General features: G+C 41.1%; 1 protein-coding gene across 4 annotated transcripts in view; it reads right to left on the bottom strand.

Moving 5' to 3' along the window:
• Positions 1 to 27,113, bottom strand: part of foxp4 (forkhead box P4) — a 465,538-nt gene that overhangs the window by 352,523 nt on the left and 85,902 nt on the right. The window contains exon 1 of one of the 4 annotated variants that reach the window (XM_072278680.1): positions 12,802 to 12,902. The exons of the other annotated variants lie outside the window; for them this stretch is intronic. The gene's annotated coding sequence lies outside the window, so the exon portion shown is untranslated. Of the gene's footprint in view, positions 1 to 12,801; positions 12,903 to 27,113 lie in introns of those variants that run through there. 4 annotated transcript variants of the gene reach the window in all.

Here is a 27,113-nt window from a genome sequence, read left to right as displayed (position 1 = left end):
ATATAACTAATTTCAATGTTCTCCCTGATATTCTGTCCCAATATGCATCTCATAAGATAGACTACCATATCATCACATTAGCTTGGTCTTGATTCCTATCATAAAAATAGTGGTATTCATCCCTCGTAGGCACAGTTTATAACGTGCTTTTCATTCTTTCTATGGAGATGACACGTCACAACGACACAAAGACAGAGGAAGGCCGCAGCAGTGAAGTGTCCCCAGTCATTTTGCATTCCATGCCACTGAGCCCTGACTGTGTGGTGGCTGCCCATGCAACATCTTCCCCACATTAAACAAAGTCAAGCGCAGGCGTTTTCCATTAAGGGAATCCCAACCTCACATCCTGTGACAAAGTAGGTAGGATTATAAAGTCTGGCCCACACTGCACTAGAATATATGGATCCCAGATCAGCCACCTGGAGACCTACTATCTATGGAGATCGGTTCTTCAAAAGACTGGAAGTTTGCACATCTATCTACATACAGCCAAATATTTCCGAGATAGCATTTTGTTATTGGATGCCAAGTTCTCATGTAGTCTCAACACGAGATGCCTGACTCGATGAATTGCTCCTGCAGTTATTATTTTGCTCCAAAATACAGCATCTGCATTCTTGCGACTCTCCATTTTGTCATTTGAAATTTTCTTCAAATGCTGAAAAGAAACCAATCCCCACCAGAGTTTCCGGCTCACAGCCAACACCCTCTTCCACTTTACACCCGGAATGCATTGTTGAAGTGGAATTATCACAGGTAAACTGGGATGTTGTTGACACATACATACAGCACATCTCATGTATCCCCATGTGGGAGTAGGGCTGAGCAGGGGAAAAAGGATCAGCCATGATTGAATGGCAGAGCAGACTTGATGGGCCAAATGGCCTAAATCTGCTCCTAAGTCTTATGGTCTTATGGTATCAGCATGCTCAGGACCTATATACATGTACTCATATCCACACAGAAAAACGAACATCAGACCATCAGAAACCCAAGGTATCAGCCAAGGCTTTCCTTACCAAACCCCACAACCCAGGTGAGCATTCAAAGTTTGACATCTTAAAGGGAAATAATGAAAAATAACTTTTTGTCTGGTTCTGTATTTAACTGGAACATTTCTCCCCTTACCTCCAGATTTTTCCCTACAGCGAGTTAATCTTTCCTTCACTACGAACGCTGTCACAGGAGATTTGAAGTTATATGGAAAAGTTCCTTCAAAATTTAGGCAAACTTCATGCAAAATACAAGGCACAACTTAAACTCATTAAGGAGAAATTATTGGTTATATCATACTACCTCCCCTGAACTTATGATATCCCACTGATCAAATGCTGATCTATATTAGCTACTAACAGTACTAAAATGCCTGCTTAAGCCACTTCTTCATAGCGGAGAAACCTTGAGCATTTACAGTGTAAAGGACGGTGATTGAGTATGATAATCATGATTCAGATCACAAACATCAGTTGACCGATGACACAGAAGGTCATTTGTTCAATGGCACAATTTGAAAATATCAACCGTGTTGAATTATCACAAAGGATGTGCAATCCTTACAAGAATGAGTGTTGATTAAGGGCAGCCCTGCAGTTGCTTTTGTGAACAGTTTTCATTATTATGGAAGAAATAGGATGTCTATGCTACACCTCCTTTATGTTCATGCTTCAGTAGTGGGTCGGTTGTTAGCTTTCCTTAATCCATGGGTTCAAGAGCTGCTCTAGAGGCTTGAATGCAAGAATTTAGATTGACAGTCTATAGTGGCACAGTGCTGAAGGAGTGATTTCATTTTTATTTAGAAATGCAGTGCAGAACAAGCCCTTCTGGTCCAATGAGCTATGCTGCCCAGCAACGCATCTGTTTAACCTTAGCCTAGTCACAGGAGAATTTACAATGACCAAATAAGCCGTATATCTTTGGATTGTGAGAAGAAACCAGAGCACCTGGAGGAAACCCATATAGTCACAGAGAGGACGTACAAACTTCTTACAGATGCTGCCGCAATTGAACCCTGAATTCCCACGCCCCGAGCTGTAATGGCATGGTGCTAACTGCTACTCAACTGTGGCACCCTTTTGAATAAGCAATAACTGTTTTCAAAGCTTGAATGTCAGAGATGTCATGGCATAATTTTAAAAAGTGCAGAATACTTGCATAGTTGGCCATTATTTAACCCTTAATCAACTATATTAATAACCAATTTGGCCTTCATCAGACTGAAGTTTATAGCAGCTCTCCTCAAATTGACTGCTACATTTCCGAACTTGCAAAGCTACCTCATTGGCTACAAAGGGGAGGGAACGTCAACTCAGACCATGAGAGGCCCGCATTGGGCATTTTCATGCCTTACAAGGCGCATATTGGAAGTCTGTGTGGGGCGCCACGCCTCGCACAGACACTAGAGCAATGTGTGGTTAAGTGCCTTGCTCAAGGGCACAAACACGCTGCCACAGCTGAGGCTCGAACTAGCGACCTGGCTCAAACTGGCTACAAAGGTATTATATAGAAGTATTTTTTTCCTTGAATTTGCTTGGACATATGGGCTACACATTATTTGAAGCAGCATTTCAGTTCATCTTATTGTTTCAAAACCTATTACACAGAACTCATTGACCTGCTGAGTTAATGATCAATGGAGAGTGTGAGATAGGGTATCGGAGTAGCATGGGGACACTGTTCTGCTAACAAATTTCCAGGTCAATTTCAGAGTTCACTGCAAGAATCAACATTGGTTCAGAAACAACAGGGATATGTGATAAATGCTGGTATTAATGAACAAAACAAGAAAACAACACACATAAAAGTTGCTGGTGAACACAGCAGGCCATGCAGCACCTCTAGGAAGAGGTACAGTCGACGTTTCGGACCGAGACCGTTCGTCAAGAAACCATATGCTTTGGAGCATTATCTGGGTAAATTGTCACATGATTTCAACACGACAAAGACCACTTCATTCCAATGTCCTTTCCTTCACTCATGCAGTAACTCTACAATCTTGTACCAGCCACAAACTCCTCTGCTTTATAGTATCTTGAATGACATGCCACCTAATCAAGCCCAGTGTTGGCATCAGTCTCAGATAACTTCAATAAACTTGTGAAAATAGTCTATATGAATGTTCTGTGGTAATTGGGATTCGCAGCATAACTTTGCGGATAATGAGAATACATAGCTCAAACTTGTTTGTCATAACACCTGAAATATTGTTAAACTTGTAGCAGACTGTGCACATCCTTGCCTACTGTCTTTTACCTTTGTGCATTTCTGATGACAATCTTATGCTTCCTCTGAATACGACCTAATTCAAGGATCTATTACTTTATATATAACTCCATGCCAGTCATCTATTGTCCTATATAGAACTCCCTGCCATAAATTTTAAAACCTGAACATAATTTACTTGCATGCAGTTCTTGCTACTGGTTTATTTCCTTATACGTGACTCCCTTCCACAAGCCTATTACCACATACAACTCCCAGCAGACATCTACAGCCTTGTATGGAACTCACTGGCTGGTACCTAATACCTTGCATGTAACATGCTAACAGGCATCTTCTGCATTGTGTACGTAACTGCCAGCCTAAGGTCTACTTATTGTCTTGCATATAATTCAATGCCAAGCATCCATCTCCCTGAGTGTAACTCACTGTTGGATGTGGGTGTATAAATTATTCCCTTACAGCCATGCATAGTGATTAAGCTAGTGGACCAGTATCCCCAGGGATGGACCATTAATCTAAAGTTATGGGTTCAAATAACAACAGTTTAGGAAAATTTAAATTCAAACTATGAAATGCATCTGAAATACAAAAAAAAGCATGTTTTTATTGAGATAAAGCATGGAGCTGTCTCTTTCGGCCCTTCATGCCGAGCCGCCCAGCAATCCTTCTATTTCATACTAGCCTAATCACAGGACAATTTACAACGACCACTTAACCTATGAACCAGTACGTCTTTGGACTGTGGGAGGCAACTGGAGCATCTGGGGGAAACCCACACTGTCACGGGAGGAACGTACAAACTCCTTACAGGCAGCGGCAGGGATTGAACTTTTGCAGCGGTAGCCATGACTGAACCATATTCTTCAAAACCCACTGAGTTAATTAATATCTATCCGGACAGGAAATCTGCTGTCTTTATACAGAGTAACCAGCCGCTTTCTTCAGGCCAACCAATTTGATTGTCTCTTGACTGCCCCCTCAGCCAAGGGCAATTATGTACATTGTTTATGGAATACATACTAGCCAGGTTTATGAGTTCCTCATTCTGTCAATCAATAAATCAGGGAAAACTCCTTCCTAAGCATGGAGTCACCTATGTGTATCCCCCGGCCTGATACTTATTGTCTTTAACGGAGCTATCTATCTATTTATGTTGTCGTTTAAAGTTAATTTGGATAGATATATGGACAGGAAGGGAATGGAGGGTTATGGACCGAGTGCAGGTCGGTGGGACTAGGTGAGAGTAGGAGTTCGGCACGGACTAGAAGGGCTAAGATGGCCTGTTTCCTTGCTGTAATTGTTATATGGTTATATGGTTATTCATTCATTCATGTATTTGCTTATTTATTTATTTAGAGATACAGTGTGGAACTGACCCTTTCAGCCCAACAAGCACACCACCTATCAACCAGCCTATTTTTAACCCTAGCCTAATCATAGGACAATTTACAATGACCAATTAGCCTGCCAACTGGTACGTCTTGGACTGTGGGAGGAAACAGGAGCCCCCGGAGGAAACTCACGCGCTCACGCGAAGGATGAACAAACTTCTTGCAGGCGGCACCATAACTGAACTGCGAGCTCTGACATCCAGAGCTGTAACAGCTTCGCGCTAACGGTGGTGCCCCTACAGCTGAAGTTCATGTGCTGTTCACGGCTCGCGGCTGTTGTTGCTCAAAACCGGCTGGGAAAGTTGGCATAACGGCTATGATTCTTTCCCTGCTGCTATTCACAGGCTGCGTGAACAGAGTCTGGGTGTGCATGTTTCTGCAATCGCATCTAAACAGCTCACAAATCATTTCAGTCTCTGCTAATTGAACTGGTCCACAAATACTCCCTGCATTGTTGACGTATGATCTTTAAGCTTTTAATAGAGAAATGACTGTTCCCTGATGGCTCTGCTGGTTTATAACCAAACCATATCGATCAAACATGTGTTTAACTGCGCTGTGACAGCCCTGCACTTCAAAGGCAGTTCATTGTGTGAAGAGCATTAAAATATCTGGCTACGATGAAGCGCTGTATAAACAGAAGTATAAATGTTGTTGTTAAAGGAGCAGCAGACCCAGGTTCCATTCCCACCAATGTAAGCCTCGATTATCCAAGGCAGGGTGGAGCAAATGTGCTTAGGATCCCAAGGGTCGGAAGTAAAGGGAAGTAATGGCCAAGACTCTCCCAATGGAGTTCTGCCTTCTGTGCCCTGATTGAAATCGAGCATATGGGAATGTCAAGGGAGAGCAGTAACAGGATTGGCTGTGTGATACATCAAATTGCAACCATCAAGCACCCCCATCCCTCTTCCGTGGTGAGATACTCTGTCACTACACATTAACCAATGCATTCTCATGGTGAAACAATAATGGTAACTGACACTCAGTGTCACACTTCCCCACTGGGGATTAGCACCTTCGCAAGAACAGGCTAACTCAAGTGGTATTCAAAATTATGAGGGGGGGATTCCAGACAGACTAAATAATAGTGAATTATTTCCTTGGCCAGAGGGTCAGTAACCAGAGAACACAGATTTAACGTAATTGATTGACCACTTTATTCTGATCAACTTAATTATTCTGAGGAGCAAGTTCTTGTGTTTGGGGATGCGTTGCCCAGAGTACTCACAGAAGCGAACTCAAAAGGTAACCTTCAGCAGCAAATTCTTGGAAAAGGAAAAGGTCGGTTAATCGAGAAGGAAATAATAAGTAAATTCTTATAAATGGACTAAGTAGTCTGGTAAACTGTGTAGCTCTATCAATCCCGGAGAGCAAAAATGGATAGGAGTAAGAGAGAAAGAAGGAGAAAAAGAGCAAGAGGGAGAGAAAAAGGGAAAAGGAGTTAGAAAGGGTGACAGTGAGAGAGAGTTATAACACATTGGGATTATTTGATGATACACTTATTTAATGGCTCTTTTATCTCTTCCCAGCCTGGAAAACTTTCACTGTGCAACAAACTCTGCAATTGGACAGGGCGGAAGAAAAACTTCTGTCTCTCGGCCTATACCAGTGCATTGTTAAAGTAAGGAGGCACTGAATCTAGAAATTGGATTTCGGTGTGGAACAGGGTCATTACATCACATTAAAAAGGATAACAATTGATCAAAAAGACATTTAAAACATGAGGGTGGTTTACACTCGGATTGAAGCAGAGTCTTCAACAGCACCAGGCTCAGTAGAAGAAACCACCAGCGCTTTACTCTCTGGTGTTCACAGAAGAGCCTCAGCCTTTTAAAGGAACAGTCCACATGCTGAATAGAATGGGAGGTTATTTTTATCATTTGGATCACTAAGAGTAAGAGGGAAGAAGGAGGGTCAAGGGGTATGGGGTGGCATGGGGGAAGATAATGAGCAAAGTACATTGCCTTCGATGCTGAGGTCTCAAATGGAGAGGAAACGAGTTGAGAGGGGCATGTGCCAAATAGTGATACAGTAGGTGCCAGCAGGTTGTATTGGCAGCACATGTAAAGTGCATCTGATGCAGGGCTTGCTGAAGAGATAGTCCACACATTTGCACAGTGCTAGGGACTCAGCATGAACTTCTTAAGGATCACCAAGAATATTTAGGAGAATTCAATATCAAAGAGAACAGCCTTCCGTCAGCCAGGCTGTAACCACACATCAGGCTGTGGTGTAGCTCTAGGATGTTTAAACAATCTTCAAGGATGTCAAGTGAGAAATGCAGTAAGATATGCAACCACTTTGAAAGTTTTTATCATTACCCTCATTGAAATGTTCCCACAACCTATGGATTTACTTTCAAGGACTCATCATCTTGATATTTATTGCTTATTTATTTATTATTAGTATTTCCTTCTTTTCGTATTTGCACAGTTTGCTAGACTTTAGCACAGTAGTTGAACATCAAGTTGGTATGGACTTTTATTGATTCTGTTATGGTTATTATTCTAGGGGCTTGAGTATGCCCACAAGAAAATGAATCTCACAGTTGTATGTGGTGAAATATATGTACTTTGATAATAAATTTACTTTGAACTTTGATGTTGCTTTGATTCTGCATGGTTCTCACAATACTAATATGAAATACATTCTTATTTAGAGGAAATAATGTAGTTTATTGTGTTAAGATAATTCAGGGTGGAGGAGCAGTTGCTGGTATTGTGCCATACCTCGTCAGGTTGTTAATGTCATGAGTTTCCTGTAAATGTATTTGAGCAAAAACTTAATTGTGACTTGATCTCAAATGATTATTTTCCCTTAAATTCACTGCAACATCCCACATAATTGCAAAATAATAGATTCCTGTCATAGTTTCCATGTTGTTCTGGCAATGATTACTTAAGATATCCATTACACAATTGAACGTTATCTTATGCTTCTTATTGCTTGTTTGGATCTCTTCTTACAACCATAGCCATCGTTGAGAAAGGAGAAAATAAATATTTTATTTATGTTAGTTTTTATTTAGAGATTTGCACAGTAACAGACCCTTCTAGCCCAACCAGCCTGTGCTACCCAAAAGCAGATATGTGACCAATAAATGTACTGACCTGTATTCCTTTGGAATGTGCAAGGAAACTGAAGCTCCCAGAGAAAACCCACACAAAACCCACACAGGAGAACGTACGACCTCCTGAACTTTGTGAGATAAAATATCTGCCAATGTTCCCTTTCATAGAAGCGTCAGTTTATGTGAATTTGAGAGCAGTAAGTAAGACTGTTTGCTTGTAGAAAAGTATGACAGTACATTGATCATTTTCAGTTTTCTGGGCAGAGTGAAATGCAGTGCTTTTGGTGCTGGTTCAGTGCCTATAAAAAGTATTCACCGCCTCCCCCACCCCCGACCTTGGAAGTTTTCATGTTTTAATGTTTTACAACATTGAATCACAGTGGATATAATATGGCTTTTTGGACACTGATCGACAGGAAAAGATTCTTTTGTATCAAAGTGAAAATAGATCTCAATAAAGTTAACTAAATTAATTACAAATATAAAACACAAAATAATTGCTTGTATTAGTATTCACCCCCTTTAATCTGACACACCAAATTGTCACCTGTGCAGCCAATTGGTTTTAGAAGTCACATAATTAGATAAACAGAGATCTGTTTTTGGAGACCTGTGTGCAGTCAAGGGGTTTCAACTGATTATAGTAAAAATACACCTGTATCTGGAGGGTCCAACCGCTGGCGAGTCAGTATCCTGGCAAAAACAACACCGTGAAGACAAAAGAACAGTCCAAGAAACTCTGCTAAAAGGTTATTGAAAAGCACAGGTCAGGAGATGGATACAAGGAAATTTTAAGTCACAGAATATCCCTTGGAATAGAGTTAGGTCAATTATCAAGAAATAGAAAGAATATAGAACAACTGTAAATTTGCCTAGAGCCGTCCTTTCTCAGAAATTGAGTGACCGTGTAAGAAGGAGACTAGTGAGGGAGACCACCAAGAAACCTATGACAGCTCTGGTGGAGATACAAGCTTCAGTAGCTACGATGGGTGTGACTGCACATACAACTGTTGCCCGGGTGCTTCACCAGTTGCAGCTTTATGGGAGAGTGGCAAATAGAAAGCCACTGTTGAAAAGAACTCACATGAAATCTTGGCTAGAGTTTGCCAGAAGACATGTAGGAGATTCTGAAGTCAGCTGGAAGAAGGTTCTATGGTCTGACGAAACCAAAATTGAGCTTTTTTGGCCATGAGACCTAATGCTATATTTGGTGTAAGCCAAACAACACACATCATCAAAAACACAATATCCCAATTGTGAAACATGGTGGTGGCTGCATCATGCTGTGGGGATGCTTCACTGTAGCAGGCCCTGGAAGGCTTGTGAAGGCAGAGGGTAAAAGGAATGCACCGAAATATAGAGAAATTCTGGAGGAAAACCTGATGCTGTCTATAGGAGAACTGTGACTTGGGAGAAGATTTGTTTTCCAGCAAGACAATGACCCCAAGCATACAGCCGAAGCTACACAGGAATGGCTTAAAAACAAGTTAATGTCCTGCAGTGGCCAAGTCAGAGTCCAAACCTTAATCCAATTGAAAATTTGTGGCTGGACTTGATCATGGCTGTTCACTCATGATCCCCATGCAATCTGATAGAGCTTGAGCAGTTTTGTAAAGAAGAATGGGGAAAAATTGCAGTGTCCAGACGTACAAAGCTGATAGAGACCTATCCATACAGACTCAAGGCTGTAATTACCGCCAAAGGTGCATCTACTAAACACTGACTTGAACAGCAAGAGTAATTATGCAATCAATTATTTTGTTTTATAGTTTTAATTAATTTAGATTGCTTTGTAGATATCTGTTTCCACCTAGACACGAAAGAATCTTTTTCTGTTGATCAGTGTCCAAAAAAAAGCCAAATTAAAACCACTGTGATGCAATGTTGTAAAACAATAAAACATGAAAACTTCCAAGGGGGTGAGTACTTTTTTTTTATAGGCACTGTGTTTTGTTGTATCTACCCCATTGTGTACCTTACAATATTTAATTTCACAAAATGCATTACCGTGAGCTGCTATGGTTACAACACTGATTTGCTGCTGTCAATACTGAGCAACAGTATAAAGAGATCAAGGCTTTGACCATTGTTTAAGCCTGCAGAATGGAGCTGCTGTGAGTGAAGTATATTTTATGTGATGGTCACATAAAATACACTTAAGCAAGGGACCACATAAGGTAATAAAATGACTTTGGTAAATTGGTTTATTACCGTCACATGTTCTGAGGTAAGTGAAAAACAAGTCTTGCATACCGTTCATACAGCTCAAATCCTTTAAACCGTGCATTGCGATAAGACTAGTTAAAACAAGAACAGTGCAGAATAAAGTGTTACAATAAAAAAAGAGGTACAGGTCGACAATAAGGTACAAAGTCATAACAAGGTAGGTGAGGTCAAGTTATTGGGTCATACTGGGGACCATTCAATAGTCTTATAACAGTGGGATAGACGTAACCTTTGAGCCTGGTAGTACATGCTTTCAGGTTTTTGTGTCTTATGCCTCAGGGGAATGGGGAAAAGAGAGGATGTCCAGGGTGGGTGGGGACTTTGATTAAGTTGGCTACTTTAAGGAGGCAGTGAGAAGTGTAGACAGAGTGCATGGAGGGACGGCTGGGTTCTGTGATGAGCTGCATCCACAGCTCTCTGCAGTTTCTGGCAGTTGTGGGCAGACCAAGCCATGATGCATCTGGATAGGATGCTTTCCACGGTGCATTGATAAAAATTGGTGAGAGTCAAAGGGGACATGCCAAACTTCTTTAGCCTCTTGAGGAAGTAGAAGTGTTAGTGAGCTTTCTTGGCCATGGTGTCTCTGTGATTGGACCCAGACAGGTGGTGTTCACTGATAGGAACCAAAGGCTCTTAACCTCCACACTGTTGATGTAAACACCACCTCCTTTCCTGAAGTCAATGACGGGCTCTTTCATTTTGCTGACGCTGAGGGAAAGGCTGTTGTCATGACACCACATCACTAAGCTCTCTATCTCCTTCCTGTACTCTGATTCTTCATTATTTGAGATGCAGCCCACAAAGTAGGGGGCTGAGGACACGGCCTTGTGAGGCAATAGTGTTGAGAAAAGCCTTGGTGGAGGTGTTGCTGCCTGTCCTTACTGATTGTGGTCTGTAGGTCAGGAGGCAAGAATCCAGTTGCAAATGGAAGTGTTGAATCCCAGATCTTGGATATGGAGATGAGTTGCATGGAAATATAGTGAATTATAGGTAGGGCACTGAAAACCTGGGCCAACTAACTGATAGGAGTGTTCAAAGACATCTTCAGTCTCCTGCTGCTGCAGTTGAAGGTTCCCAAATGCTTCAAAAGGGCGGCAATCATTCCAGTGCCCAAGAAGAGCACGGTGAGTAGCCTCAATGAGTATGGTCTAGTGGCACTCAAATCTACTGCAATGAAGTGCTTTGAGAGGTTGGTCATGGCCAGAATCAACTCTGGTCTAAGCAAGGGTTTGGACCTGCTGCAATTTACCTTTTGCCATAATAGGTCTACAGCAGATCATCTGGACAATAGTAATACCAATGCAAGGCTGCTGTTTATGGATTACAACTCAGCGTTCAACACCTTCATACCATCAGTAGCAATCAACAAGCTCTAAATCCTGTGTCTCTGTTCCTCTGTCTACAAATGGATCTTTGACTTCCTCATCGGGAGACCACAGTCAGTGTGGATCAGAACTAACATCTCCTTCTTGCTGACAATCAGCAATTCAAAGATGCATGGTTAGTCCACTGCTCTCTCTCTCCCTACACCCGTAACTGTGCGGCTAGGCGTAGCTCAAATGGCATCTATAAATTGGCCGATGGCACAACTATTGTTGGAAAACTTGCAGATGGTGACGAGGATGTGTACGGGAGTGAGCTAGATCAGTGATGTCACAACAACAACCTTGCACTCAACATCATTAAGACCATGGAATTGATTGTGGACTTTAGAAAGTGGAAGTTGAGGGGACACACAGCAGTCCTCACTGAGGGATCAGAGGTGGAAATAGTGAATAGTTTCAAATTCCTGGGTGTTGCAATTACAAAGAAGGCACAATAGTGGCTACATTTCATTAGAAATTTGAGGAGACTTGGCATGTCACCAAAGACTAGCGAATTTCTACAGGTGTACCATGGAGAGCATTCGAACTGCCTGCGTCATGGTCTGATATGGAGGGGCCACTGCACAGGATCAGAAAAAGCAAAAAAAAAGTTATAAAGACAGCCAGCTTCAACATGGGCACTACCTTCCCCTGCATTGAGGACATCTTCAAAAGGTGATGCCTCAAAAAGACGGCATCCATCGGTAAGGACACCCATTGCTCAGGACATGCCCTCGTCTCAGTACTAGGAGGAAATACTGGAGCCAGAAGACAACACTCAATATTTTAGGAACAGATTCTGTATACATACATACACATACACACACACATAGGTATGTATGTATATGTGAGAGAGAGAGAGAGAGATACACATATATATACACACACACACATATATATATATAGATATTTCTTATTGTAAATTATTGCTGTATTTCAGTATTATGTACTGATGCCACAAAGCAACAAATTTCATGACATATGCCGGTGATACTAAACCTGCTTCTGACTCTGATATTATTGTGAGCCATACTGCAGTCAGGGGTTCTAGTGTGGAGATGGTTACATGGTTCATACTGAGACAATGTTTTTCTAGTCCCGTTAACGTGAGATGAGGAAGTGGACATTGCTCCTTCTCCTTCTGGCTCTTTACTAACAATTATGATCAAATGTGATTAGATATGGCAAAGTTATTTCCCATGGTTGGGGAATCTAGGACAAGAGGGAAAGTCTTCAGAATTGAAGGACGTCCTTTTAGAACAGAGATCCAGAGAAATTACCTTAGTCAGAGCGGGGTAAATCTGTGGAATCTGTTGCCACGAGCGGCTGTGGAGGCAAGTCACTGGGTGTATTAAGACAGAGATAGATAGGTTCTTGATTAGCCAGGGTATCAAAGGGTATGGGGAGAAGTCAGGGGAGTGGGGATGACTGGAAGAACTGGATCAATCCATGATTGAATGGCAGAGCAGACTCGATGGGCCGAATGGCCTACTTCTGCTCCTATATCTTATGGTCTTATGTGGTTTCATACCTTATCTTGTTAGTTGCAACCTACTGCAAGCCTTCCGGAACTTCCCATAAGACCATTGCTAGGCCTGGGTTTCCTGAGCTGCTGGAAAAACCAATAATATTTTAGGGGACACATCCAAAAAGCGGTTGGAACTCAGCAGGTCAGGCAGCATCTATGGAAATAAATAAACAGACAATGTTTCAGACTGAGACCCTTCCAGAATGGCAACTGTTTATTAATTTCTATAGATACTGCCTGACCTGCTGAGTTCCTCCTGCATTTTGTGTGTGCTGCTTTGGATTTTTAGCACCTGCAGAACTTCTCGTGTTAATGTTTTAGGGGGCTTCAAATAGTCTTTGAATTCTATAACTGCATGACAGAAGGACTACAGACAGTTTTGGGCAGAGTCATGATGCATTGAAGTGAATAAAAATAGTATTGAGAAACTCATGGACCAGAAACACACCAAAAGCATAAGGAATGCACCACCTCACAAACTACCCAGTTACCTACCCCATCAGGCACTTCTTGACCCACCTATGGAAGAGTCTGTGGATCCCACACTGACCTCATTAGCCACATCAGAACAAACAACACTGCAGTGGAAGAACCTCATTTTCAATGCCTGCGAAGAAGAAGAACGTTCCTGGTCTTTAAGAATGCATTAGGTGGTACGATTCCATTTTGTAAACAGGAGGCAAAATGCAAGTCAGTTTGTGACCACAGTATCAAATTTATAGACCACATCTCATCGAAAGCAATAGTACAGTATCATTTAGTACCACACTGCAGCCACTCTTGAGTTGGGAAGATTCACTCAATGAGCTAGTGACCCAAACAGGTGAGCTCTTCTTGGTGTGGCACTGGATCCAATGGAACAGTAGGACATTATGTGGAATGCTCCTGAGACTATTACCTGGTGTGATAATGAATTGTGTCATTACACCATAAGATGTAGGAGCAGAATTAGGCCATTCAGCCCATCAAGTCTGCTCCACCATTCCATCATGGCTGATTTATTACCCCTCTCAACCCCAGTTTCACTTTTGACACTCTTACTGATCAAGATCCTGTCAGCCTCTGCTTTATAGATACCCAATGACTTGGACACCCAGCTGTGGAGCCCTACAGGTTGGATTTATACAGCACATTCAGAATTATCTCAGCTTGGGGTAAAGTTGAGCATGTTTTAAAGTTGATCTCAAGAGGGAAGAAATTGGCTACATTTTCAGATCCTGTTTCTACTCCTTTGACAGCTGTCAGGGTGGGTGTTGTATATTTTTAAATGATTCAACTTGGCAACGATGACTTCCACAGTTCAGGAGCCTACCTGATGTAAAGTGGTCAGTGTAGGCCTTTCTACAGAATGCTGCCAAGCATAACTCAGACTCTTTCTCAGAGACGGACAGAGTAAGTTAGGATCAACAGGATGGTTTTGCCTGCAGTTTGGTGGGAGAGGGAAGGATGATGGAAGAAGGACTCTGAATGAATGGATATTATGCCTTGAGGCTCTGCCTGAAACAGGCCTGGAAATGCTGGTGTGATCTAACTATTATAATAAACGTGGGACACTAGAAGGTTAACATCAAGGTGTGTACTAACAATAGGGAGAGGACAATTGACACTGATTTTACCTATGCACCTTATGATGTTGTTGAGTCCCACGCCCGAATGCCTTATTACATGTCCTGCGAAAATACCTCACAGGGCTGAACTATGCCCTAAGATGAGGCACAGGAAGAGCATTTTATTAACTTTAGCATAAAGAAGTACTGTAAATAGATCCATCTGTCTTGGCCTGACCAAGGTAGATAGCAATAGGTGATCCCATTTGGACTAAGCACCATTGAGAGACAAATATCTGACATTACACCATATGTATTATACCCACTCTCGTTCTGACATGTCAATCCATGGCCTCCTCAAGTTCCAAGATGAGGCCATCCTCAGGGTGGAGGAGCAACACCTACTATTCCATCTGAGTACCCTCCAACCTGTTGGCATGAATATCCATTTCTTCTTCCAGTGAATAAATTCCTCCCCTCTCCCCCTTCCTCTATTTCCCACTCTGACCTTTCACCTTTTCTCACCTGCCTGCTTCTTGCTCCTGGGTCCCCTCCTCTTCCCCTTTCTCCTATTGTCCACTCTCCTCTCCTATCAGATTCTTTCTTCTCCAGCCATTAACTTTTCCCATCCACCTGGCTTTATCTATCTCCTTCCAGCTAGCCACTTTCCCCTCCCCCACCTTTTTATCTTCCCCCTTCCTTCTCGGTCTTGAAGAAGAGTCTCAGCCTGAAACATCGACTGTGTACTCTTTTCCATAGATGCTGCCTGACCTGCTGAGTTGCTCCAGCATTTTGTGTGTGTTGCTTGGGTTTCCAGTATCTTGTGTTTGTGTTGTGATCACCTGATATTGTTTCATAATACAGCACAAGTATCGCCAGTCCTGTTTTAAAAACTGCCAGTCCACACAGACTTCAAGTCTTTGTAAGCAGTTTTTACTTCACACTAATTGAAAATCTTTATCAAACAGAAAGCCTGGGGAAAACAAGGCTCCATTCTTCTTCATTAGTATACGTCCCACAGGAGGCTATGTGGTGCCACAAAGTAATTAGTCCCCTGCCTCACTGCAGTTGCTTTCTTATTCTCTAGTTACCCAGCAAGAGAAAGTATGGAGCAACAAACAAGATGTGAGAGGGAACCCAACTGGTCAGGTAGCATCTGTGAGGAGAAATGGATAGTCAGCTGGATAGTCAGCTCTTCCTCTGGACACGGACAGGGCTTGGATTAGTGTCAGAGTGAGAATGAGAGAGAGAGAGAGCAAGGAGAAAGAAAAAAGGGAGAGAAATAGTGAAAGAAAGGAAAGAGAGAAAGGAGCAAGAGAGAGAGAGAAAGAAGAGAAAGAGATATAGTCAGAGAGAAAGATAGGAGGAATAAAAAGAGACAGAAAAAAAGCACAAGGAAATCAGAGTGTGAGAAACAGAAGGAGCTATAGAGAAACAGAGATGCTCAGGGGATCGTTGTAAACCAAACTAATTGAAGCTTTTACTTCTCGGATATTTAACATAGAGGAACAAAACAAAATGGTGAAACTGATCACTCGTGGCGTTGCTCAGAGGCTATGCTGCCGCTCAAAACAATGTCAACACTTGGAGGTCCATGGGACAGTGCAACCTGGCGTCTCCTTTGAGAACCTAATGTGGAATTATTGCACTGAGCATATATTGCAGTCAGTTAGAAACTAACCATTGTTGCACATCCTGAGGTGAATTAGAGAGTGCTTTCTGTCGTAGGGCAACATATTGATTAGTTAAAGTTAAAGTCTGTCCTGAGCCTTGTGGCCCATCAGGCCAGTGCTTGATAACCGCTTGTAAATTGCTTACACCCTCCTGATGTTGGCAAAACCAGTAGGAAATGGTCTTTTTATTCATGAATATCAAATCAAATGATGGTAAAGTCTGAAAACATTAAGACAGCTGAACTCAGAACATCCGACTCTGTGCACGGTAAAATTGCCTACATGGGTTTAGGCTCGGGCCACAAACCTGTTGCAAACATTTTCTGCTGCACATATCTTGAATGTGAAGCACGCACCTTGTCAAACAATAAAATATATTGAATTTGAAAGAGATTTTTAATATAACTTCTAGATTAATTAAATTGTAGGACAAAATTGGTAGAAAGTGGCAGAAATATGTACGGTATATTTCTGAATATGTATATCTGCATTGGGTTTATTATCACTGACATATGTCATGAAATTTGTTGTTCTGCAGCAGCAGTATTATGTCATATAGTGAGATAGTGTTCATGGGTTTACTCCATGCAGAAATCAAATGGTGGAGGGGAAGAAGCAGTTTTTAAAAAGTTGCTTGTGTGTCTTCAGGCTCATGATAAAATTTGATTAATTTTTTTTAGAACAAAGCTTGGGCTGGATATTTGATATAAAGTTCAGAGATTTAGAATTGGGGTCACATGCTGCATTATGATTTCTATAGTATATTGCACTTTTACCAGCTCTGTATCTACCTTGGAAATATTTAGTGGGGTAGTGAGGAGCAAGCACTCTACTTTATCTAACTCATAGCGTATCAACCCTAAAGTATTTGATGGGATATTGTAGAGAGGCGTTTCCTCTGCAAATAACTTACTGCTGTAGGACTGTTTGATAGGTCTTGCTTTAGTCTCTGGCAGGCTTGTTTCTTTCATCCAGTTTTATTACTTATCTTTAATCCATATATAGCTTTGCTTTAAGTGCTTACAAGTTATGGTGGCATGCAACTCTGAAGCAAAATAATCTTTGCAGACAGTTTACTGTGTACATTGGCACTGATAACGTCTCCACTACCTCAAGCATAAATCTTGTCTAGTTTCCAACCAGGAGTGACAGTGTATTCTTTGCTCTGAGGGCATGGGGAAATCTCTTCTTCGAGTGAAAATCTCTTCCATCACAGCAATAGGTTCCATCAGAGCTCAGCACAACACAGAACCCAACCTCCCCTCCATGGATTCTGTCTATACTTCTTGCTGACTTGGCAAAGCAGCCAGCATAATCAAAGACGCTGCCCGTCCAGAATATTCTCACTCCTCATCTTTTCCATGATGCAGAAGAAACAAAAGCATGAAAGCACACATCACCAGGCTCAAGGGCAACTTCTACCCCACTGTTATAAGATTATTGAATGCTATGATAAAATAGACTCTTGACCTCACAATCTGCCTTATTAGGATCTTTCACCTTACTGATTACCTGCAATGCACTTTTTTGGTACCTGCTGCACTTTATCCTGCATTCTACTATTGCTTTACCTTGTACTACACCAATGCACTGTGTAGAAAATTGAATTCTACGAACAGTAACCGAGATAAGCTTTTCACTGTATCTTGGTACACATGACAGTAATAAACCAATTTTCTTTTGACATCTGCTTTGGTTTTAAAATAACCTTTTTCTGAAACCTCCATCCTTTGAATCCCATTTTATATATTTTTAGTTTGTTTTAGTTTTAAAGTAATTTTATTGATACATAACAAAAAAAATTCTGAATTAAAATATTGTTCTCTGCATCCAGGATGTCATACCGTCACCGAAGGGTTTCGGCCCGAAACGTCAACATTATTTTTTTCTCCATAGATGCCGCCTGACCTGCTGAGTTCCTCCAGCGTTTTGTGCGTGTTACTCAGATTTCCAGCATCTGCTGATTTTCTCTTTTTTGTAATACTGTCCCCCCCACCCTGGCTCGGAAAAGTTTCCAACAACCCAGCAGATACCATGAATTCCCTCTCCAAGAACAGCCAGGTTTCAATTTAACTGTGGATGAGGGACAGGCAGGCAGCTGTGATAGAACCCTGACACCCTGATACCCGGAATTGTCAATTGTCTCTTAGGCCAATGTTGGTTCAGCCTCCTGACTGAATATGCCACCACGTTCCTAAACCCTTGCCCCTCCCCCCCACCTCCATGGCAGATGACTAGTGAGCAAAAGCTTAAGTACAAGCTCATGAGGAGCGCTAAGGACATGATCTAAAGATCTAAAAGTATTAGTGAGGCAGTGTAGAGGGAACTATATGCTAAACCTAACTGAAACTGCAGTGTGCTAAGAATGTTTAATGGGACAGTGTAGAGGGAGTTTTACCCTGAATCTAATGCATGTGCGTGCTACCTCAGGAATGCTTGATCTAGATACTTATACCTGAAGCATTTTATTCTCTGTCATGAAGTTCAGAAGCACAAAAGGGAACAAAAGGAACTGGATCCTGCAACAGGGATGAAGATGTGACGACTCTTGTTCAGGGGACAGAAATTAGTTTCCTTCCCTAGTAAGTTCATTGAATAGATAAGTCTCATTTTTTATGATATGGTATTCCATGGCATTGCGAACTTGAATCGGCTGCTGTCAGGTTTCTGTTCCCCCATTGCCTAATTATTACTTGCTTTCACTCGTCAAGATGACAGAATAGAATACAAAACTGAAAGGAGTGATGTGAGCAGATTAGAGCAGAAATCAATCGAGGGTCAAATATAAGAATTTAATAAGTGAAGCAGAACTTTAGAAATAAATGATGAAACGTATTGGAATGAAACAGCCAGCTGTGAATAGATAAATGTTTTTCTTTTAAAAGAAAATGTACACTTTATTAAAAATGTACACTGAAAATGTAATCAGAGGAGGCTAATTAAGCCTTTAATTAGGCTGCCTCATTACTAATGCAAATTAGATTACACTACTTAGCCCCATCGTGTCCACAACACGATCGTAATTGTAGGCTTTGAAATTAAATTACACAGTGATTAGCATTTCAAAGGGATTTATTCAGGATTCCACCCCCACCCCCCAACTTATGACAAAAAAAACAAATGGCCAGTCTTAATACGGAGTTTTGTTAATTAAATATCTTCTTCCATTCCTCACTTTCGGTAATTTCCAGCCACTTAACACTTCTGGTCTAAATGGGACATTGTTTATTGGCAGAGGCAGCAGAGACTAGAATGCTGCATTTAACCTTGGAACATCTTGGGCGAAAAAGAACAGCGAGACTCCCTGATTTCTGGTCACTACTGCCTCCCTCCACCAGCCCAATCCCCAAAAGGCAGAGCACATTAGAATTAGTGCTCTGCACTGCTGAATTGCTCACTACCACCTGATGGTGCCCACCTGTGGAAGTGTTACCCCAGTAAGAGTCAGCATCTCTGTGTAGAGAAATGTCAAGGAAGAAGTCATAATATTATAACTTGAACCTATAAAAGCCTTGTATTTAAAAAAATCTTGCATTGCCAGGAACTGTAGCTGTCTTAATTTATTTATAATATTTTCAAGATTTCCAAAAACACGAACAGAACGTCCATTCCCAGCTGTTCTCCTCCCTACTCTATAATGCAATTACAAGAAAATATTTGCACATTTAAGAAAAAAAAATCTCCACAATTGTTTAAACTTCCCAATGAATCATTCAGGACTGAGCTCACAGAACTAATTAAGCTTTCTAAACTAACAGGCACTGTTGTTAGTTCAACTTGGGTTCTTGGCAATGTCAAAGTGAAGTTTCCTCTGCCAATCACCTGAGGGATTTTCCTATCAGAACGTAGGTGCACACTGGGGCCCCAGTAAGATACCTTTCTCAATGTTACTGAGCTTTATGCAGTTGCCAGCATCAGACCGACTGACTCAATGTTCTTTACAGCTTTTCTCTGCCTTGTTGTTTGTACTTCCAGCCCCACAGAGCAAGTTTTTCCTCATGGTTACAATGGATCATCAACCTGTTGGCTCTCTATTCCAGTGAATGTCTTGCATACATTTCCAGCTGATTTTGTTTTCTCTTCAGTCTGATATGTTTTATAAACCTTCTAATTCTGCACCTTGCACTATTCCCAATGAATGTATAGAAAGGTTAAACTTGCACATACTCCACAGAAATCTTGTATATGATCCACGGGTGATCTGCTCGAGGTTTCATTCCATGCCCTCCCACCTCTACTGCTCTGCCCCCAAGTTCGGTCACTCCAGGCATTCAAGGCATACCCTTCCTTCCATAGACAATCTATAGGCAGACTGACACTTTCTAGCCTGATTGGAAAGATAATTCTTGATTATCAATCAAACTCACTTCCCCCCCACACTTCACCCCTCCCATTTCTCAACCCACCCCAGTCTAGCAGCACTCCAGCACCATTCAATAAAATAAATAAGAGCAGATGCGCCTTATCAGAATCTCTGTAACTTGTCCCTGAGCTACTTGCAAATGTTTGAAAAAGTGTATGTTTTTGATGTACAGCTGGGTGGCAGGCCCTTCCAGCCCAATGAGCCCGTACCGGCCGCCCAGTTATTCCCATTTGACCGACGTACATCTTTGGAATGCCGAAGGAAAGCAAAGCACTCTGAGGAAACCCATGCAGTCATGGGGAGAACGTACAGACTCCTTACAGACAGCACAGTTATGCCAGCCACCACGCTACCATACCACAGTAATCTCCAACTCTTACAGACACCACAACAAGCTGGGTGATCCATCCAATCATCCCCCTTGGGGCCTCATAATCAGAGAAGTCAGCCTTCAGCCAATCCAGTCCATGTTGATCTCAAGAAAAAGCTTGTAGCACTGGATGCAAGAAAGGCAATGGAGCCCGACAGCATCCCAGCACCAGAATTAGCTGCACCTCCAACCAACCTGTATCCATTCAGGTGCAACACCAGCATCTACTTGACAATTGCCTAGGTGTGTCCCATTCACAAAAATCAGGACAAATACAGTCTAGCTAACCACCAACCAATCAGTTTACTTACAATTATCATCAGTCCTACCAAATGCCACTTACTGGGTTGGCATGGTGACGTGGTGCTTAGCACAATGCTTTACAGTACCAGCAGCCTGGGTTCTTCTCCCATCACTGCCTGTGAGGAGTTTGTGCGTTCTCCCTGTGACCACGTGAGATTTCCCCAGATGCTCCAGTTTCCTCCCACTATCCAAAGATGTACTGGTTGGTAGGTTAAGTGAGCACAGTAAATTGTCCTGTGATGAAGCTAGGATTAAATCGGGGCATTGCTGGGTTCAAAGGGCAGGAAAGTCCAATTCCAGGATGTATCACAAAAAATAAATAATAAATCATTCAGCAATAAAGTATTCTTAGATACATACTCCATCCCCGAGCTCAAAGTCTTGGTTCAAACAATGACCAAGGAGCTGATTTCAGTGGTGTGATGGAAGTGACTGCCATTGGCATCAAAGTGGTGTTTAGCTAATGTGGCATTAAGCGGGTTTGGTTGAACTGAAGTCAATAGACATGAACAAGAAAATTTCCCAGTGAATGGAGCCAACCCTCACACAAAAAAAAAATGATGACTGAGACTAAGGGAGGATGATCATTGTAGAGGTTCCTTAGGACAGTGATTCAGGCCCACGTTCTGCTGTTTTATCTTCAGCTGCTTGATGACCTTCCTTTATTATATGATGGAGACATTTTCTGATGGCTGCACAATGTTCGAGTGCACTCTTAAATTTCTCACCAAATGATCATTCCACACTTGCACGCAGAAGGACCAAGGCAAATTTCAGGCAAGTAAAATTCATGCCTCAAAAGTGCCAGGAATTGTGCATCTCCAACAAGAAAGAGTCTAACCACATATCCCTGATATTCAACAGCATTATCATTGACAAATCCACCATTAATGCATCTCCATCGATCAGAAACACAAATGGACCAGCTAAGTAAGGCTGCAGGAGAAGATCAGATGCCGATTATCCTGCAGCAAGTGACTTCCCTTCTGAGAGCTCAAAGCATTTCTATAATCTACAAGGTACCATGTGCTAAACATTCAGTCCCAACAACACACAGTCGTAGCCTTGTGCATCATTAACAAAATGCATCACACTTATTAGGCTACTACCACAGTATTTGACAAAATCATGACCTTTGCCACTAGGAAGGACCAAGGACTTTAGGTGCCTAGGTCTCTAATGTATTCCCTTAATTTGCATACAATACTAACTTATAATAGTGCCCCATTCCCCCATTGAAACTGGGTCTCCATCTTACTGTAGTATTTCCCAATGATTTTTTCACAGTATCCTGGCCATGAAGACTAAACTATTCAAGAGGGTGGCTCATCTTCACTTTCTCACGAGCTGATAGGGTGGGCACTAAATGCTGCCCTTGTCAATCAAATAAAACTTTGGCAATTCTAAAACTCTGATCAATGCCAGCTACTGGAACAGTCAGAATCAGAATCATTGGATATGTCGTGAAATTTGTTAACTGTACAGCAGCAGTACAATGCGGGGAGGGAGGGAATGTTGACTCAGACCAACAGAGGTCTGGGTCGGGCATTTTCATGCCTTACAAGGCGCAGATTGGAAATCTGTGTGGGGCGCCACTCCTCGCACAGACACTAGAGCAATGTGTGGTTAAGTGCCCTGCTCAAGGACACAAACACGCTGCCACAGCTGAGGCTCGAACTAGCGACCTTCAGATCACTAGACGAACACCTAGACCACTTGGCCACGTGCCCAACACATATAATGAAATACATGATAAATAAATAGAGGAAAAAACTGAATTACAGTAAATATATGTCTATTAAATAGTTATGTTACAATAAGCAGAGCAAAAAAAGAAATAAAAAAAGTAATGAGGTAGTGTTCATGGGTTCAATGCCCATTCAAAGTGTTTCCTCCAAAACCCAGGGCATGTCCTTTTCTCATTGTTACCATCAGGTAGGAGGTACAGAAGCCTGAAGGCACATACTCCGTGATTCAAGAGCAGCGTCTTCCCCTCTGCCATCCGATTACTTTTTTTCCCTTCATCTATATTATGTTTTGCATTGAACTGCTACTGCTAAGTTAACAAATTTCATGACATGTGCCAGTGGTAATAAACCTGATTCCGATTCTGAACAAACGTCCTACTGCCTTGTATCTGATTCATAAATAGTGTTCATATTGGACCTGAGGAGCAGATGGATTAGGCCTTTCTGTTGTTAAAAAGGCAGAAATAAATTTTCGGCATAATTGTCAAATCAAAACAAACCTTAAGTTGGTCAATTATTAAGGTTATTTAGTGTGCCTTGTGGCCAACAATAAGTTGGTTTCCGAAGTGATCAGTGGATAAAGTTATATTCCCCGAGATGTATTGGATACAACCTCCTAGCCCACAGAGTGTGCCATATATAACCTCTGAGTGCACATTTAGGAATGTAACACAGGAGCTGTTAACTGCATTATCATCACATCATCTTGGGTAGTGCAATATATTTTTTTTCCCAAAGAAGATAATGATTATTAGCCTTCTAACTGTCATCCCCATGGTGGGTTTCATTCTCAGCTGTCAATTTTTGTTGGTGAAAGTGTATAGAATTTATTTAAAGGTGCATGGTCCTAATGGAGAAAAAAAATCTTTTGCACCAGAGATTATTTTTTTCCTTTTCACGAATGTACGTAGTAAAGATAAATCTCTTGACCTTCTAGAGATGCACAGTTGAGAGCATCCTAATGTGATGCATCGCTGCATGGTGCAGAAGCTGCTCTGTTGCATACTGGAAGGCTCTACAATGGGTTGTCAAAACTGCCCAAAACACATCACTGGCAGCAAGGACATATATACAGAAAGATGCTGGAAAAAAAAAGGCCAGCGATATCATGAAGGGTCGCATCCCCCTGCTTTTGAACAGTTTGTCCCACACCCATCAGGGAGGAGACTATGTAGCATCCATGCTAGGACCACCAGACTCAAAAGCAATTATTTTCCCCAAGCAGTAAAGCTTATCAACGTCTCCACCCACTAACCCACACCACCATCACTATCACTTCCTGTCAGAGTCACCTTATGTACAGACACTCCTGTGCCTAGTGTCACTTTAAGGCCATACAATCAAATTATGTATATAATCTATCTTATGTATTTACATTTATTTTGTTTTTTATTGTTGCATTTGTTATCTTATTGTGTGTCTTTTGTGCTGCATTGCATCTGCAATTGTTTTGTTCTCCTTTACACTTGTGTACTGGAAATAACATTTAAGAATCCTGAATCTTGAAGTGAAAGTGAATGGTGCCAAGTCTGAGATTAGTGAGGGTCTCTTAGAAGCAACTCTGTCTTCTCAAAATCTTGACTCTCAAAAACGAACCCAACTAATATAAAAATCAGGTCAACAACTCAGATCAAATGAATCCTGTAAGACCCAACGGGTCAACAGTGTGAGGTTTCGTGCATCAGCTTTTTCACTTTACAACAAAAACACAGTGGAGAAACTCAAACATACTAGAACACTGCAGACATGGAACCTTTTACCTGCTTGATTGAACCAGTTAGCCTTGACCAACCTAAGGATTTACTTCAACCTCACAAAATATTTGACATCAATTCAAATTACCCTGATTTTAATCAAATACAAAAAACATAATATTCCAAACAAAATGTTCCCATGCACAAGCGGTGAATTTCCCAACTAAATATCCAGCCCATGAAAACGATGGCCTCCAATGACAAGAGGAAAGCAGTTCACATGATATAATAACTTGCAACCTCTGACTGCTCACCTTTTCGCTAACCCTTTCAACACATGAAATGGTCCATTTGGTTGAACTGATCTAAACCATGTTTACCTTCCATATGGTCCCTTCCCATCTTGCTTTAATGCATCCTATCAAAAATCCCACTATTCCTTTCCTCCATTCATAGGTAGCTAGTGTCCCGTTAAAGATATGGTTTAGATGCCTCCCTGCAAAAGTGATTTCCACATTTGGACTATCCTCCAGCTGAAGGTTTTGCTCCTGAATTTCCTTTTATGGCCATCAACCACTCACTACTTATTAAAACCATATGAAACAAAACAAACTTAACAGAAAATAAACTACAGAAACCTCACACTGAAGTATTTTAACATGGTTGCATTTTCCATAAGAAGGTCTCCTGATGAGGGGTAGACAATTTAGAACAGAGTTGAGGAAAAACTTTTTCACACCAGGGGGTTGTGGTTCTGTGGAATGCTCTGCCTCAGAAGGCAGTGGAGGCCAATTCTCTGGATTCTTTCAAAAAAGAGTTAGATAGAGCTCTTAAAGATAGCGGAGTGAAGGGATATGAGGAGAAGGCAGGAAAAGGGTACTGATTGTGGATGATCAGCCATGATCACAGTGAATGGTGGTGCTAGCTCAAAGAGCTGAACGGCCTACTCCTGCACCTATTGTCTATGACATAATCTATCTTTCTTGCCTAGCCAAACCAATCAAGAAGAACATTTTCTGATTGGTGTTCCTGAGGCAGAATAGGAACTACACTCATACAGTTTCTAAGAGCACTATGGAGCACTCTGTTCCAACACGATGAGACATTTCCCAAGTGCAAGCCCTACCCTATGTGTTAATGCTGATGAGAAGGAAGAAAGAAGGAATGAAGGGATCACATTGATACTACATGTAGCAGGTACCAAAAGAAGTCCACAATATGATATTGGGTAGGATTAAAGTCTTGGTGCTCAATTATTACTCCACAAAGTACAAGTTCAAATCCCACTGTTTAAAACTCCAGTTTTAAAAAATCTGAAAATAAAATACTTATTGTCAGCAAACATAACAAAGAACCCAATGAGTTCATCACTGTCCTTCAAAGAAGGACATCTGTCAAACTTACCTGGCCTTGACTTATATGGCATACCAGGATCACATTATGTGACTGCCCTTTAAATGCCCTCTGAAGGGAGCTTGACATTCAGCCCCTCATTTGCTTCTCAGGACTACAAGGAATGGCAATGTATGTCCACTATTGCTATGACACCTCTTCAGCATGAATTAAAAAAATACATTGCTAGAAAAGTGGAATTATGCTGAAAATACCAAACCATTCACAATCTCAGGAGGGTTAAAACATCAAAAGGAAAATTTGAAGATTTCTGAATTTCTTTTTCAATTTAAAAGATACAATGCAAGGCCCTGAATATAACTACTGGAGTAAGGAATGGTTTGAACATTGCCACTTAAAACCTAATTAAAATCAGTTGACATATCATACTAAGTATTTAGAATTTTTAAATAAAATTATTTTTCTAATGATTTTTTTTGTGAAAGCTTCTATATTTCTCTATTTTGTCAGCCTCAATGTGAACACCTTACATCGAGGAAGGAAGAAAATAATTTTTTTGAAAAAAGATCTTTCTTAATCAGAGGCAAATGCCCTTGAAAAATTAATTGGAGCCTCTCTCTTATCAGTTAATTAAATCTAGTTAGAAATCATTGTAACTTAACTGCGATTAAGAATCTTTCTCTGTTCCTTGGCATTTAGAGATAGTGTGACATAAAACCCTTTCACACCAGTAAAATAAAATAAAAAAATGAATTAAAATCTCTGAATAATCCTAGACACTTCCTCTGTTTGCTGCTAATTAGATGCAAGCTCGAAAAGCACTCTATTTCATCCATTGTTGGTTTGTAAAATATTAATCCATATAGTTAAAAAATTCTTCTTTAAAAACATTTCATGAAATTACTACAAAAAATTATAGAAGCTTTCAACTCGTTATAGATATAACAACCCTTTTAAACTTACTTACTCTGGGGAAAAAAATATCTAATTACTTTCCAGAACATTCTAATGTTACTGTTATTCAGCTAAAATCTAAAGCCATTTTTCTTTCAATTTTTTGACAATAAAAACTTTAATTTAAGGCACTTCATTTTTGACTGTATTGAATTTCAGAACCGTACATATCCAGAGCTGAGGCTCATTTCAGCTCTCAATTTTCTTTCTCTTTCATAATTATTCAAATTAAGAGTACAGATCATTTTCTCCCTTGCTTTCTCCCTCAAACAAATACATTTTCCATTCTGAAAAGGATGATTTACTCACT

This window comes from Mobula birostris, chromosome 14 (assembly GCF_030028105.1).
Source record: "Mobula birostris isolate sMobBir1 chromosome 14, sMobBir1.hap1, whole genome shotgun sequence".
Classification (NCBI taxonomy): Eukaryota; Metazoa; Chordata; class Chondrichthyes; order Myliobatiformes; family Myliobatidae; genus Mobula; species Mobula birostris.
The sequence above is the reverse complement of the archived record's forward strand: the minus strand, read 5'-3'. Positions and strand labels throughout refer to the sequence as shown.